The 16894-nt window shown below is 41.1% G+C and overlaps 1 protein-coding gene across 1 annotated transcript in view; it reads left to right on the forward strand.

Moving 5' to 3' along the window:
- PAK5 (p21 (RAC1) activated kinase 5) overlaps positions 1-16894 on the forward strand; it is a 313912-nt gene that overhangs the window by 1250 nt on the left and 295768 nt on the right. The window lies entirely within an intron of this gene.

A 16894-nucleotide genomic window follows, 5' to 3' on the forward strand; every position in this document is an offset into this window, starting at 1 on the left:
TTGGTATACAAAATGCTAAGAAAGTAGAATACTTGAACCCTACATTGAATAATTAAAAAAAAAAACCCGAAGCTGGATGCACTTGATGTCTCTGTGAATGTAAAATCCCTTCAAGGAGTCCTTTATATCAGTGTTCCACAGAAGAGCAGCGTTCTGAGAGGAGCAAAGCGAGTGCACGTGCCCTGTTTTAGGTGTTAAGATCTGTTGCATTTGCTCAATCAAAATGGCTGCTAAATGAAAAATCTTCTTCCTAAAACTGCCTGTGAAACAGCAGATGTCACTCCAGTTTTTATGTTGGCCAGTCAAGAATTTGCTTCGGTACAAGAATAACTCATGCATGATATTATTGCTTATGTTTAGTATGGTGTGTTAAGGAGTAGATGGAATACATCACAGAATTCCTGAGGTTAACTGTGGATTGCTGTTTTAAGCACTGGAGGAACACTGTTTCTGGTTTTCATTTGGACCTGTGCATGTTGGCATGGGGTGGAACCAATTTATGAAGAGATGGAGGCAATGAGTAGCAGCACATACCTAATGCATGGCTTATGTTTAAGGCAGCGGGGTTATCTATGAGAAATTTATTTTATCTATGAGAAAAATATACAGTTGCATGGCTGAATTGTTCTAAGCAATTGCTTTAAGACTGCATTATGGTTAAGTTCATTTTAAGCAAACAGAAAATGGAATGAGTGGTTGGTTTCAGTGTTCACAGCTTGGTCACAACAATTGCTGAATTTATACTATGTTTGTGTGTATAGGAGCCCAGAATGAAAGTCTAAAATTTCTTGAAGTGGTGCTAATTTAAGTAGGCACATCTTCTATGACTTTAAATGCAGTGCATGCTGCAAAATATAGGCCAAAAATCTCATGGCAAGGTGGCAAAATGCATTTCCTGTATCACAAAGAGAATCATAAGCATCCAAAAAGTCCATAGTAGGTGCTGTGAATACCCAGTGTTATTTCAAGAATGTGGTTTTGGTTGGATTTGCACACTGGTAGGGGATTTAAAACCTGCCTTGCTATTGGCCCTAAAGAGAAGAGTAGAAAAAAGATATTTCTTTATTGTAGGTTACTTTTATTTGCTTAAAACTCTTACTTATGGGCATAAAGGACTACATCTGTCTGAATTTAGTGCCCTTAGGGAAAGGAAGATAAAGCTATTTTTATATTGGGGGAAGAAAAGAAAAAAAGTTTTATGATATCAAAATGCATTTGATGGGGAAAAAACTGTGGTGTTTTGTTTTTTAATTAAAATAACAGTATAGCTCCATGTCATTCTGTTTTAATTTAGACTTAACAAGCCTGTGTTGTTACAGAAGACAAAAGCTTAGGACTTACAGATATTTTTGGCACTGCACAGAAGAGTAAATCTTTTGTTTACCTGTAAATTCAATCCCTGATTCTTAATGTCTCTCCTGAGACTTGGATCTTAGTAATATTAAAAGTTCTGCTGTTTTAAAATCTTTGCAAGCACACACAGCCTCTGCTCCAGTAAGTGCACCATCTGAATTTCATTACTAGGTCTTGATATTTTAAATAGCAGAGGTGAGTTTACGTTTTGCTGACAGACATTTTGCTTGAAGTTTTGGATACTGAAAGGTGTTGCAGACAGTTATCTTGGTGACAGATTAATATTAAACATCTCTTGAATATGCCTACCAGCCCTAGGAGGATGACTTGCAATAGTGGGGAATAGGGATTTATTTTCCATGATGCTTTGGGCAGTTGTTGCAAGATGCCAGGCAGGGGATAGTAAAGAATTCAAAATAAAATACTTATCTATATTTATAGCTTCAGATAGACAGTATTTGCCAGCCTGAGTGATAACTGGGCATAGTGACAGGCAAAGCCAGAAGAAATTGTAAGACACAAGATCAATTCCAGAGCTGTAACAAATACAGTTTTAAAAACAGCCATGAAACCCAGAGGAGAGTAGATTTGGAGCCACAGCCCAAGAGATTATTTCTTTAGAAGGGGGAAAGAAAACACTCAGTTTTATCATAATTGTGTAGAAAGGCTCCCTGAATAGAGAGTTAGATTAACGTTTTCAAGTAGTAAAAACATAGACTAGTTTGGCATGTACACTATGGTGTAAACTGTGTGTTTAGTGGAAAGAATACCTGAACAAAAAATCACTGTATTATACATATAAGCTTGAACTTCGTTGGGTAAAGATGGGCAAACTCTGTCCCATATGTTTGTCACTTGTGTTCAGTAACGTTTAATCAAGAATTCACCTGAATTCCTACAGAGATTCCCAATAGCTGTCACAGGAACAAACAGTTGATCCTACTCAGGGATCTTTCTATGAGCGAAGTCCAGCTGAACACAGGGTTTATCTCTGTCAGGGGCAAGTCACTTAGAGAAGAACCTTTTGCCATAAGGAGACATCCAGAAGCAGAAACACTGTGCTTCAGGCTCTTCCTGGCAGGATCCTCAGGGACATGTTGGTAATGAATAGAGTTGAGGAAATTATCTCAGCAGAGGGTTCTTGGTGCGATGAATTTGGAGAAGGTCTGTGTGGTTCTGGTTATTGTCAGAGCAAGGCAGGCTGTGCTCTGCCTGTCGACCTCGAGTGGAGAACCTGGAGACTTTGTGTGAGAAGGGAATGTCTTCCAAAGAGCTTCAGCCAGCTGTGGGAACCGCTGCGTTCCCAGAGCTCACACAAACACTTCACAGGTTTCTTTTGGCCTTGAACAATGTGCCAGGAGGTTGTTGTCATAGTGCTGAATACTTGCAGGAGCTGGAGTTGATGAAAATCTGGCTTTTTCAAAGACCAATGTGTTTATTTTGATTTTGTCTGTGTTAAGCTTTTTTTGCCTCCTTTTTTAAATGGGGGGATTAGAGTGACTCATAAGAAAACCTGAGAATCTGATCTTATTCCAGTTTTTGAAAATGGGAATATTCAGAATTTGGGCCAGATCCTAAGAATGTCAAGGACATTTTCGTCTTCTCTTGGTCCTGTGAGATGAAAATGTAATTTTCCCAAAACCAAGTTGAAAATTTGGTGTGTTCCTTGACACTGTTTGAGTACAGAAAGCGCAAAATAAGATACAGAGATTCTCCCTGCCCTCAAAAGGGATGATGACACATAGTAAGCACACTCTCAGATGAGATACAATTATCTTCATTTTCTGCAGTGGCCTTTAAGTGCTGAGGGAAGAACAGCAAGAAGTCTCCTGGACTGCTCTTTTAGCTTCTGGCAATCAGCAGTTTAAGGACTTCTGGGTCAGGCTGCGTCTGGATTGTCAGTTTTAATGAACTAGTTCCCAGTTATGCCTAAATGTGACTTTCTTTAGGTTTGTCTGGTTTTGGAGCAACTATTTAAAAATCTGGCTCAACAGGAAAGAAGGGGACAAAGGAAACAAGCGCTGAATTGAGATTTCATGAAGGAATATGTCCAGGACTGAGCCTTTCTTGGGTTAGTTCTAACTGCAGTGCCTAAAAGCCATGGTGAAAATACTGAATTGGCAGGATGAGATCCAGAATTGTTTCTATGGACTCTCTCTGAGGCCCTGGGTCAAAAATCTGGCTTTAGTGAGAGATTTTTCAGGCTGTGTTTTGGTCATAAGAATCATGAGCTCACGGAGGCCACTTTTATCTGTGTCGGGGCCGGAGCAGGAGGGCTGAGCTTAAGAGCCGAAGAGATTTATTGTGTGACAGCAGGGAAGGAAATACAAAAGATGTGCATGTCCCATTCTTGAGTTCTCTTGCTGTCCCTATTCTGCCCACCCATGCTGAATTCCACCTCTTCTAGAGCTCACAGGATCAGATGATAAGTCATAATACAAACAATTTAACAGTAAAAAAAGATTTACAGGTGAAGATGCCCAGGGAACTTAGTTCCTAGTGAATGGTGTTATTCTGTAATAGGGAATATTTAAGGTGCTTTGAGTTCCTGATGTCTAAGCGGTCACATTGCTGTGAGTCAACCAAAGCACTGAGTTGTGTACCAGCGTGCAAAACATAGATTAAAAAAATACATCTGTGAAGCACAGCATATAGGCTGCACAAACCACCAGTGATGGAGTACAGACCTCTGCAGCAGGAGCAGCCTGGATTTATTCATAATGGAAGTGCCACAAGGTGAATTTTAACCTAAACTGGAGACATAACTTTGGACGTGTTTCCTGTTGTGATAATACAGTAAAACAATCTCTCTTTTTTTTCATGGGACTGAAGGAAGTTAGGAGAGACCCACTTGAGTGTGGTTGATATTCTACTGCTTTAAGCCATAAAATCCTTGTGCTGTGTGGCAGAACCCCACAGCCCGTGGGAGTGCCCTAACTTCCAAGCTGAGTCTTACCAGAGGAAAAGCCACATGTGTATTTCCTGTTTTTATTTTAAAAAGCAAACAAAAATATTCTTCAGTCAGAACTCTCTGCATATGAAACAAACAAAAAAAAAGGTGGCAGAGTCAGGCTCACTTAGATAATCCTTACAACAGAGCAAGTGTAGGGAGATGTGGCTTCCTGATAGATTAGAAGAGGAGGCCTAATTTAGGATGCTGTAGGTCTCCCTTAGGTGGGAAGAGGTGGCATTTGATCTTTTGTCTCATGAGTCCTAAACTCATGTCTTGCCTACAGAGGGCCTGAAATTTTCTGCTTTACATCCACATCCTTATAAATTAAGGAGTAAGTGTTGGTTTGATCTGGGCATTTGGGATTTGGCAGCTCTGTACCACAGTTCTCCTGTACCTGTGTGTGAAGTTAATACTGGAGTTGACGTTGCATTAAAGGTTGAAACCTTTGAGATGCCCTTGATATCAAGGATGAGAGATTCCATTCTTCTGGACTTGGCCTCTTTTGCAAATTGTTAGACTAGGGAAACCATAAGTGAGGAAATCTGTGCCTTTTGCTGAATTTATGCCTGGAGAAACTATGCAAATCAAGGAAAAGATTTGCTGCTCTGCTTTTCTTCCCTCTGCTATTTGTATGCTTTAACACTTTTGTCAGCTGCAGATGGGCCATAAGTGAAGGACAGAGAAAGTGGCAGGTGTTCAATCCTTCCAAACCCTATCTCATTTTAGCAAAATTGAAAAAAAAAGAAAAAAAAGGATTTAGTTGCTATGATAAAGCTAAGTCATCAATTACTCTGGAGTTTGCTGCAATGCTGTCAGGGCACTGCAGGCAGGCTGCTGTGGGAAGGCGAACACCTCAGCCCCAGTCCTCTGGTTTAATTTGCACAAAATGCTTGTAAAATTTGGAAATATGGTAAAGTTGGGTTGCAAATGTACATTTTACATTTCTCTTGGTAACAGACAGAGCAGCTCGGGCCTTAGCAATGTTCCTCCCAATACACCAGTGAAACACTTCGGTGTGGCTTATACTGCTACTATTAAATTTACAGCACATGCTGTTGAACTTGGGTTCTCTAAATATTTTAGTTCTGGCTGGTGGGTTGGAATAGTGACACCAAAGAGGTCAGAACCCCCAGTGGCCTGGGCTGTCCCTGTGCTCTCATTGCTGAGCTCCAGCAGTTTAACCCACAGCCTTTCAATGCACTAAAACAACACTGTGCTATAAACTGAGTATTTCAGTAGCTAATTTTTAGATGTTTCATTGTCCATTGTACAGTAGGTGTTGGTCAACCATTGAACAGATTCTTTAAGCCATTGTCCATGCCAGCAGTCAGTCTGTCCTCTTTCTGTGTATCCCTTTTGGAATAACAATTGTTTGCGGTCTGAGTGGTTTTTTTTGCTTTGCTGTTTTTTGGGGGGGATTTGGTTTATTTTTTTAGCAAGTGAAATGGTTTAAGTTAGAGAAGAGGAGCCAAACACACTGCAATTAACTCTGGGAGCGTGACATGATGGCCCAGGATTGTTTTGGGAGAGGTAGAGCAGTATAAAGTCAGTTCTAAGCAAACCATAATGATGCTCTGTAATAACCTGCATTAATAGTCAACCATTGGCTGTGTGTGTGGTACACGGTGCTCCAAGGAAGAGCTTGCCTGGATAAACAAAGGAGGTAAAGCTGGAGAGTTTTTCACACTGAAAGCTGTTTATTTGGATCTATATTTATAATTGTTTTCTTTAATAAATACCTCTGTTTAGGAGGTGCTGTTGTGCCATATGTTTCAACAAATCCCGTATCAAGCAAGTCCAGATGGATGAAAAGCATTTTTTGAAATGTCTTATATTTTCTTTTTTGTTTTGCCTGAAAAGGGTAAAAGTAATATATGAAGTCATGCACAGTGTATCCAGATGTTCTTCCAAGATCTACCTAAACCCCATGTTTTTTCTGTGGTTTTAAAATCTGAGAAGCCAGAGATCCACTTTATTGGTCTGTCTGGTATCAATGCAAATAGGTCTTTCTACAATGACAGTGTGGTGCAAATTACATCTTTTTTTTTTTCATAAGGCAAAGCCAGTCTGCTGCTTTGGGATGACAGACACTATTTCTTTCACTCTAAGTTTTTATAAAAAACAAGTATCTCATGAGTCCACCTTTTTTTTAAAATGCAGTGTATAAAGTATCTTCCAGCAAAAGCAGCAGTTTTCCCTCCGTAACTGGCTGTGACCGTGTCTCATGTTTTCTATTTTTAAGACAAAATTTTAAACTTTGCTCATACAAGCAGATGTGTCCTGGGCTGTGTCTGAAAGTGTTCTCATCCAATTACTTTATTTTCTAGTATATTCACTCAATTAACCTATTGATCTGTCCCAACTTCGTCGGGGGTGGAGGGTGAGGGGAATTACTTTCTTTTCCATGAAATCAGCAGGAGTGATTTCCAGCAGCAAAAGCAGGGATATAGTTTGTGTACTTGGAGAAACTGAGAAACTTTTTTCTTTAGTGCTTGCCTGGTGATACTTATTTGAATTGCACAGGCAGGAGTGTCATGACATTCAGAGGACACTTACATGTCCCATCCCTGGAAGTGCTCAAGGCCAGGCTGGATGGAGCTCTGAGCAACTTGGTCTAGTGGAAGATGTTCCTGCCCATGGCTGGGGGATTGGAATGAGATGAGCTTTAAAGTCCCTTCCAACCCGAACCATTCTGTGATTCTATGAGTGTTCGATGCTACTGTTATGTGAAGGATAATCATATAGCCTTGGAGCAGTGCCATACAACATGCAGCAACTCACTACTGCTGGCTCAAGCAAATCATGGAATAGAATCATGGAATGGTTTGGATTGGAAGAGTCTTAAAGATGATCTTGTTCCAACCCCACTGCCAAGGGCAGGGACACCGTCCACTAGATCAGATTGCTCAGAGCCCCATCCAGCCTGGCCTTGAACAGGGATGGGAGAATCCTTCCAGGGATGAGGCATTCACAAGTTCTCTGGGCAAGCTGTTCCAGTGCCTCACCACAGCATTCCTTCCTAATATCTAATTTAAACCCACTCTGTCAGTTTGAAGCCATTCCCCCTTGTCCTTGTGATTCCGTGCCCTTGTCAAAAGGCCTTTTCCAGCTCTCTGGTAGGTCCCCTTTAGGTGCTGAAGGGCTGCTATAAGGTCTGCCTGGAACATTCTCCACCCTGGACAACAATCCCCTCTATGTAACCCATTGTTTGTTCTATATGTTAAAATGCATGTTTCCATACTAAAAGAGTCTGGGGTCACTTCAATGGTATTTGTTACTGTGGTTCAACACTTAAATTTGCATATATATCACAAAGGCAGTAGCTGATCCTGAACTACAAGTCCCATCAAGACTCACCTCAGATTGAGTCATTTTGACCTCCTGTATTTCACAGGTAAAGTGACTGTGACTTTACAGTCACCTACCAAAGGGACCTTATCTCCAGAAGGTGCCAAGCATTCCCTTTTTAAAAGAGATGGCAGCATTCAGATATTTGCACTAATCACCAGCTGCTTTACAGCAAGAATCACCAGTCGTGATTCTGACAGTCGTCATCCTGTGGTAGCTTTGTGGTTTTCTAAGCACTCCACACCTACTCACAGCTCCTGGTGCTGTGACTCAACAGCAGGAGCGATTCTGTGCCTGCCCTGCAGCTGCAGCAGTCAGTGTGGTTTTATCAATTCACATCTAGGCAGTCCTCTGCTGAATTTTTTTCTCGGTTCTCTTACAGCTACTAGGGCCAGACAACAGTTTCTTCTAGAAAAAATAAGCACTCTTATTCTCCAATTTCTTGCATATTTTCCCTGTGTGCACTTCTCCCTGGCCAGTGGTGCCAGGGGTCTTATCACTGTAGCTGATCCAGTGCTTGGGTGTCTTTGGTGTCTTCTGTGTCAGTCTATTGTGTCAGCAGAATTTCATTACAAAAAGGAGAAGTGTCTTTATATTTTCCTTGCATATCTTGTTCCACCAGCTTGGTTAATTGAATATGGGAATCTTAGGGGCAGAATTGATAGAAGGAAACTATTCAACCAGCTCTCAGAATTCAATGCTCTAGCTAATAGTCTGCTTGCTAAAAGATAGCATTTTGGAGATATAAAACATGTTTTTGTTACTAAAGTGTTCTTGTAATGGAAACACGGGAGTTTTGCACAAAGAGGGAAAGAAAAGGTAAAACAAAATACCAAAATCTTTTTGTTGCTGCTGTTTTAGTAGCATAGAGCAAATGAATGTTTAATATGAAAGGAAATATAGATAAGATTAAAGTAATAATTAACTAAGCCAGCTTCACTGCAGGAACTTGATTGAATCCATTTGAGATTATTGCTTTGTGATATCTGCCTTTTCAGAGTGTGTTCTGTGTTAAAATACAATGAAACACTACTTGATCACCCAAGGGCATGAAAAAAATAGGATTATTGCAGGCTTTTTGAGGAAAAGATCAGGTGCTCTGTAATTTGAGTGTTTAGACACTTTGAACGGGCTCATTAAATTAAAGGTTGCTTAACATGAGTGAGCATTAAGTGGCTGCCTAAAATTACTATATAGCAATTACAAGGGTTTTTTTTAAAAAGCATATTCCATAGGTATATTGGAAGGTAATGGAAAGTCTTGGTATAATTCTGTTTAAAAGTCAAACAAGAAGCTTGTGCAGAAGAAACCTGGGAATAGGGGGAATAGTCAGAGACTGCAGGACACAGAATTGTTTTAGTGTTGCCTTTCACAGGGCTCCTCAGTGTGCTTGGTTGAGTAGCTGATCAAGAGATTTCTTGGCTTATTGAGCCAAAGCAAGGATGGGTTTGTTTGCTGGGGACAATTCACCAAAATAACCTGTGCCACAGTCTCTCCTATTGACTTCCTTTGTGTTCTTCCATCTTAAAACAGTAACACAGACCAAGCACTCTTACAAATACAGGGGGAATTCTTTGTTCAAATTGTTATGCACAGATACAAAATTCCTTGGCTCACATCCTCAGGAATACAAAAACTCCTGGGCAATCAGGGTTTCTGGCCCAGTGCTTTGTTGGAGAAATGGAAGCTGAGCATTCTTCAGTGTTTATTTCTCTGGTTACCTATATTGCTTCTGCTTTCTATCCAGATCACTCTAACCTTTTCAAATAAAACTTTCCAAAATACTCCTCTTTGTGAATTTAGACACATATTTTTAAGTTCTGCACTTTCTTCTCTTAAGTAACTAAGGTGTTTTGTCTGTATTTTGGGACTTTGTCAGTCTCCATCTTTAATCCAAAGTCAGTGTCCTCCTTTTTTTCCTCCTTACATTATTGTGACTTTGTGAAAGACATTCAGAAGTACAGAAAGCCTGAAAACATTGTTAGAGCTCTCTGAAGATCTGATTTACTTCATCCCTGTAGTGGGTTGACTATTATTAGTCCGAGCCCTGTTGTACTGATCTTTACGCCCCTTGATCTTTTTAGGGAACTGCTCCAAGTGATGTTCAGTCTCTCTGGATTCTCAGATGCCCGTTGTGCCCATTTATTGTTGTTCCTGGGAAGGCCTCTGAACCATTGTGGTGGCAAACACAGCAGAAAGGTCCTGGAGAAGTCTGATAGAAAGGGCAACAGTGTGCAGCTTTTATTTTATACACAGCAACACTGGAGGCAGTAAATTACTTTCCATAACTGTGACTGTAGATTATGGACCACCAGAAGGCCTCTGAACATTGCCCTGAGAGTTAGGATAAAGGATAATCATGGAGTCTCTGGGATCTGTATCAGGAAATCGAGAAATTTGTGAGTTTGGGTGAGATACTTTGCTATTCTTTAAGAAAGTTCCGTTTTGGAATCAAACATCAACATAAAATCATAGTTCCTGTCCTCTGAGGTAAAATTAAAAAAAACCTGATTGCTTAAATGATGGGAACTAATAGTAAAGATTCAAAAATCCTCCAAGAAGTAACAAGTGAATTAATTTGGATTCTTTCCTCTCAGTCAGGAGGATTCCCTCTGTTCCAGTTGGGCTACTTTACCCTTGTTTGTCATCTTGTCCTGTCTGTTTTCACATCAGCTAAATCCAATTCTGGGGAGTCATCCACTGCAATGGCCTTCCTAATTTTTATGTTTTAATCTGCCTTCATATATGTGTGTGTATATAAATGTATATAAATATTTTTTTGCTTGGAGCTTTAGTCAAGAGAACTGGCGATCACAGGGTTTTAATCTTGAGTGCAAATCATCTCTACAGAAGTACAGTGGAAAATCAAATAAGTACTTCTTTGTTAATCTGCTCAAAATTGGAGTATTTTGACATATTTGGACCATAAATAAGGCCTAGCTTTTCCTTTACCTGTGTGCATGTACAGCTAATAGAATTATAGTGAGGATATTGTATGTGCAACAGAGGGCAAATACAGGCATTGTACAGCAAGAAACCTGTCCCTAATTCCTAGTTTTGGGATAATGTGTAACCCTAATTTCTGCTCAAATACTCTTGTATTCATGCCTATTTACAGATCTTGAGTGTTCTCTGGGGTTTTAGAGACACAAGCAGTTCCACCATTTGATAGCAGGAGTTTTACTGTATATTTTGTTAATTCTTTATAAATCATGTCAACTGTTTTTGTCTAGGAAGTCTGGACCACTCCTCTACTGCAGTGTTAAATAATCAGATATAATGATTTAACTTGGCAGATACACAAAATTTAAGATTTCTGTTTTGAAGCAGTGGAAATAGGCAAATACCTGCATTTCCTGCAAAATCTTCCGTGAGCTTGGCTTCTTCCTGCAGTCACAAACACTTGGAGTCCCAGTTTTCAGTTTAAAAATAAAAAAAAAAAATCCCTGTGTACTGATTGCAGTGCAGAGAAGCTTAAAAATACGGATCTGACAGTTCCCAAGCAGGCGAAAAACTGTAACTCTAAAAACAGTCCTTTGGTCTACCTTATTGTGAAGGAGGGGGCTTAAAGGTTTGACATGATTAATATTGGTTTTAAAAGTGTGGGCTGGATTTATGTGTGTGCTCAGGGACTCCAGGGGGGAGTCATGATGAATTTTGTCCTGGAAAAGTACAAGGAGCACATCTTCTTTCCCCACTGATGTGCATAGTGAGTGTTTCCTCATGGCACAGTGATGTCTATTAGCTCTGTAACTGCTCGGGGGCTTTTGATTTATTTATTTTTTTCCACTCCCTTCACACCTTCTAACTTTACCATGTCCATCCCAGCTTGAGGAATTGGACAAGCCACCTTTCTTCCTCCGTGTGGGCAGTGAGTCCAATTGTTCCTGGAAGTGTGAGCCATAGGAAGCCCAAGGAACAGGCTGTTCTCCTGTGCTGTAGTGTTACATAAATAACAGGCTCCTGAGACCTCTGCCATCTCTGCAGTGAGAGGACCAGCTCTGACATGCAGCCAAAGCAGGATTTTGTACAGGGGTAGAAGAGGACTCTGCTGTTTTGGAGGGGATGCCAAATGCCATTGTTATCCTGATGCTGATGTCTGTTTTTGTTAGGGTCTCACACACAGTCTTTGACTTTTTCTTCTGGCCACAGAACGAAGAAGGAAAACAACCAGATCTCTAACTATCCACTGTTAATCCTTGCTGCTTTTCCACTTCATCTGTGGGGCAAGGGAGAAAGTAAAACGCAGGTACTCAAATCTGCACTGGGGTTTATATTATATTTTTTTTTCCTTTTGAGGGAGAAGTTGCTGGTTGTCGGAGGCAAAAATGGGTCATGGAGCTGCTGCATCTTAAAAATAAAATCATTGGCAGACTTCCCTGCCTGCAACATAGTGCACTGAATTTCAATGAAAATCACCCAAATGTACAGAGCTCACAGGCAGCTCAGAATGCTGCAATAGAAAATGCTGCAGAGCACATTTCTAGGCAACTTCCGTGGCATTTGATTTGCTTGTTCATAAATCTTTTCTCAATCAAAGTGCTATTATTTTTTTGCAGACAAATATCTATCTAGATTCTGAACTAAGCAGCATTCATAATGTCCTCTATTTCCTCTTTCATCCTCGTGCAGAAGATGATGGTTTCTTTGAAAATATGAAATACATTCTTCTGAAAACAGTCAATTTGAAAGGCAAAAACCAAATCCAAAACCTGTGGTTTAGAAGGAGTAGAAAAATAGTTTATTGTCACAATTTATTTATACAGACAGCTACAAAGACTTTGCCTTGCTCAGACTGTTGAGCATTTTCTGTTCCTTTTGATCTTTTCCTTCTTTTTAGAGTGCTTTGCCAAACTATCACAGATGTGGGATAGCAATATGGGATTATTGGATTATGGCTGTTAACCAGGACTGTTAAACAGCTGCTGTGTTGATGCTGGAATTGTTTTCCATGCTAGTTAGCCGCTGGTTAATTACTATCATGTTACACCCCTATCATAGGAGGTGCCAGGTAATAGGTGTAAACCAGTGCAAAGCACATGTGATCAAATCCTAATCATCAGCTGGGCTGGGATGAAATCTCTGGAGCTTCTGCTATCTCTGTTAGCATGAAGTGCAACTGTACAAAGAAAGCACTTGTTTTGATTCTATACTCTTCTCACCAGCCTCAGATTTTTTGTCTGTTTTCCATCCACAAACTGATCTTATCCAAAAGACGATCATTAGTAGTAAATTGTGTAAGCCCAAGGAATAGAGTGTTTGAATATGGTTGGCAGTGGAGTCTCAGTCTTAAAATCTATGTAAGCCCTGAAAGAGCAGGCAGAGCTTTGATCTTGGTGTGGTCAGCAGGTGAATCTCCTAGTGGAGGCTGCACATCCTTGTCACAGAGAGGAATTTCTCTAGAGGAGCTAAAGCCCTGCCTCGTGTGTCTGGCAAATACACAGCCAGTTCTCACTTTTCCTGCTGCTGGATAGTGCAGCAGCACCACAGAAGGTGAAGATGGGGGTCTGTCTTCTCTCCTCTGACAGCACTTTAATGTATTTTCAGTTCTGTGTCTTAGCCTGAACCCAGACAGTGGCAGACCTGAAGTATGAGCTTTACAAGAACTGGTGGCTGTGGTTTAGCAGGATCATTGAGGATGCTCAAGAGTGGAAATCCTGGTAGAGGTCAGCAACTGGGGAGGTCTCTGTGTCTGTCCCTGTACCAAAACTGGCAGTAGTAGGGGAGGGCTCTTCTCTGAGAGCTCAAATTACGTGGTTTTACCTGTCTGTACAGAGTATCTGTCTGCCTTGGCTGTTTTACTGAGTCACTGCAGACGAATTATTTGTTATGTATTTTTACATCAGTTAGCACTTGCTCGTGTGAAGTTTGCCTCTGGTAAAGAATGTCTGATATCACTGGGCTCTGGGTCATATTCTCCAAAATTAGCATTTTCATGTGCAATATCTAAAGGGGATGTTGACCACATTTCAATCTAAATTAATCTCACTTATATTTTTTTGAAAACATTAGATGTCCTGTCTTTCCTTCTTCCAGTGGTTAATTTTCCCATATTTATCTTTGCTGGCTGGTGAATGTCTCTGTGCTTCTTGTTTAATTGGCAGATGGGTTCATTTAAGTTGATAGAAAACTGAACTCTGAAGGGAAGCATGTTATCAAAATGCATAGGCTAATCCTATTAGGTGAAAGCATTTTTGCTTAAATGGAAAATGGTTAGACTGTATCTTCAGTATCTCTTCAGGAGAGGCTGTGGCTGATTTTGCTGTTCCTGGAGGCTCATGTGGTATTCCCTGAGTCATGTAACTGTGAAGAGAGAGGCAAAGGAAAATTGTTTCCCTTAATTCTAAGTGGTGAACTATGTCTTGCTTCCCTGCTGAAATTACTGTTTTGTGTTATTTTCAAATACCATTGCAATAAGCAGTATGACACAGTGCATGTTGGGAAGTATATGAAATCCCCCTTTTTTTGTTTTTATCCTCCCCTAGCTGAATCCAGTTATATTCCTGGCTATGCCTGCAGCTGAAGTCATGTGGTAGTACATCTGCTTTACACTAACAGCACCATTTTATGTAATTCATTATGTGCAACCACAAAGTCAGCTGCTAATCCAGGCTAATCCAGCACTTTCCTGAAGAACTGCACTGACAAATCTTCCTTCAGGGTTTTCAGCTCGTGGTCTGCTGGACAGAGCCTGGAGCTCGGAGGTGATCAGGCCGGGCTGTGCAGAGCCACGGGCCTCCTTCCCTCCCTGATATCCACAGCCCTCCAGGGCAGGGCTGCAGCGGGAAGCCCCAGGATGTGCGGCTGGATGTGCTCCTCATCCCTCCATCTGGGCAGGCTGCAGTGGCACAAGTAGAGGAGGTGCCTGGGAGAGCCAACCCTGACAGCCAAGGGCTGATGTGCCAAGACACACCAGAGCCCCTGGTCTGCAGCAGCAACTTCTGAAGCAAATCCTGACGAGCACAGCTCTGGGGAGTGCAGGCTGTGTCCTTGCGTCCCTGCACAGCCAAATCCAAGGCCTATCCAGAGATCCTCTTTTTTTCCCTGATTACAGTGATTTCTGCAGATCGGAAGCACATCATTTGGGGTCTGTGTGAAGATTGAGGGGATTTTTATTTGCTCTTTGGGTTTTTTTAATACCTGTGTTGTCAGGAGATGCCTCCTGGCATCTGGGAAAAGGGAGCTCTCCTAAATGGCAGTGGACACCTGAACACCTGCTCCTGAAGCAGAGCCAGCGAGACCTGAGGGCTCAGGCTCTACTCCCACAGAAATTGTTGAATTCCAGGCTGTTGCTTCAGAGCTCCTTCTTTCACTATTACACATCTTAGCACCTCTTCCTTGAAAATGACAGACTTGAAGCTGTTTTCTTTCTTAATTTACCCTTAAGTCTTTATTTCTGACAGAATTTTTCATTTCTACATATGCATTTATATGTCCTTAATTCCTGACCCTGCCTGAAAAGAAAAATAAAATTCATTACTTCTGGCTTTTTTTTTTTTGGCAAATACAGATATTTAGGTCTTCATTTTTTTCTTGAGGCTGCTCTGGTGGAGATGATGACACTGTGAGGGGGGTGAGGCACTGGCACAGGTTGCCCAGAGAAACTATGGCTGCCCCATCCCTGGAATTTTTCGAGGCCAGGTTGGATGGGACATTGAGCAACCTGGTCTAGTGGGAGATGCCCTTGCCCACATCAAGGGCCATTGGAACTGGATGATCTTTAAGGCCCCTTCCAACCCAAAGCCATCTGTGATCTTATTTCTCCAGAGTCAAGAGAGCACAGCCTGGCATAAAGCCATGCCATGGATATGGATGTGCAGAAGCAATACCTACCCTACAGGATCTGCTGTCTGGAGCAAATCCAGGTCAGTTTGTGCTTTTTTGAATAGCATTTGACCCAGAGCCATATGGATCTCCTGAAAGTGTTCCCTGTCCGGGCACTTTGTGCCTTGGAGCAAAACTAGATGAAATATCCCCAAGTTTTCTCAGTGTTGCTGTTAGTTATCCCTACATCCATGTGGTTGTGATATGGGGATCAACATCAGAAACCCATTAACAGCCAGAGAGTCTGTGCCATGTTTAAACACTTAATACCACTTAAAATACACTGATTTTATTTGGGCTGCTTGAGACTGGGAGAAATGTTCTTTCCTCTTCTGAAGTATTTGTTCAAAGAACAGCAACAACAAACAACCCCAACCACAAGCTGTGGGAGCATGACTTCATCTTCTCAGTTTTCTCCATGCTGTGCTGGGCACAGGAGCAGGGAAGGCATTTGCAGATGCAAAAATACACTTTTGGGACTTCTCCCTGCGGGAAACCATTGCTTCACAGAGGAATGATTTAAACAGCTGTAGTTTGTCTTGACAGCATATTTTCTTTACTCTGAGCTGCAAAATAACCTTTTTACTGTGAAAATCAGATGCTGCAGTAAATGCCTTTGCAGGTGTTGGGTGTTCCTTGAAAGAGACAGAGGTGGTTGAAAAATGGAGGGACACTTTGCAAAAAAATATTCTTTTCTTGCCCAAAATCCCAAAATTTGAGTTTAAAAGAAAAAAGAAGTGCAGTTCATCTAGCAACCAAGATAAAATTTGCAGGGAAAAAAAGAACCAACGCAACAGTATTTGATCCAGAAATGCCATTTTGTTCCATGGAAGTTGCTGTTCAGGCCTTTTGGGTACTTTCTGGATTTGGGGCTTTGCTGGCATCTTGGTTTTGGGAGAATTTTGGTTGGTTGGTTTTGGTTTGTTTTCTGGTTTGTGCATTCCTACACTGTCTTTCCCCACCCCTCCCTGAGGATAAGCTTTGTTTTATCCTGCAGTACTTCCTATTACTTATGAAGGCACCAGTGCTTTGCAAAATCCCCTGTCAGCACTAAAATTCAGCTCAGAGAAATGAACAAGAACCAGGGATGCTACTTTTAAGTCTTGAAATCACTGGACTTTGTTTCAGGCTTGTCTAAATAAGCTGTTGGGTTTGGGGTTTTGTTTGTTTTAATAAAACAATGAAAATTCTTCATGGGGAAACACTTCTTACAAGAAGAAAAATGGCTCAAAGTACTTATTTCTTCAGTGTTAAATTAGATTTAATTTGGCTGGCGATTCAAGTAAGTGGAAAGAGACTTTATAGAGAGTAGGCTGGATATCTGCAAAGATATTCCATAAGAAATGGGCCAAAACCAAAGACTATGCCAGACCCAAGAGATTTGGTGTTTTTGTGTTGTCACTTCAGCGTTCAAAC

Source organism: Neopelma chrysocephalum, unplaced genomic scaffold, assembly GCF_003984885.1.
Source record: "Neopelma chrysocephalum unplaced genomic scaffold, ASM398488v2 Primary Assembly neopelma1_91, whole genome shotgun sequence".
Lineage (NCBI taxonomy): Eukaryota > Metazoa > Chordata > Aves > Passeriformes > Pipridae > Neopelma > Neopelma chrysocephalum.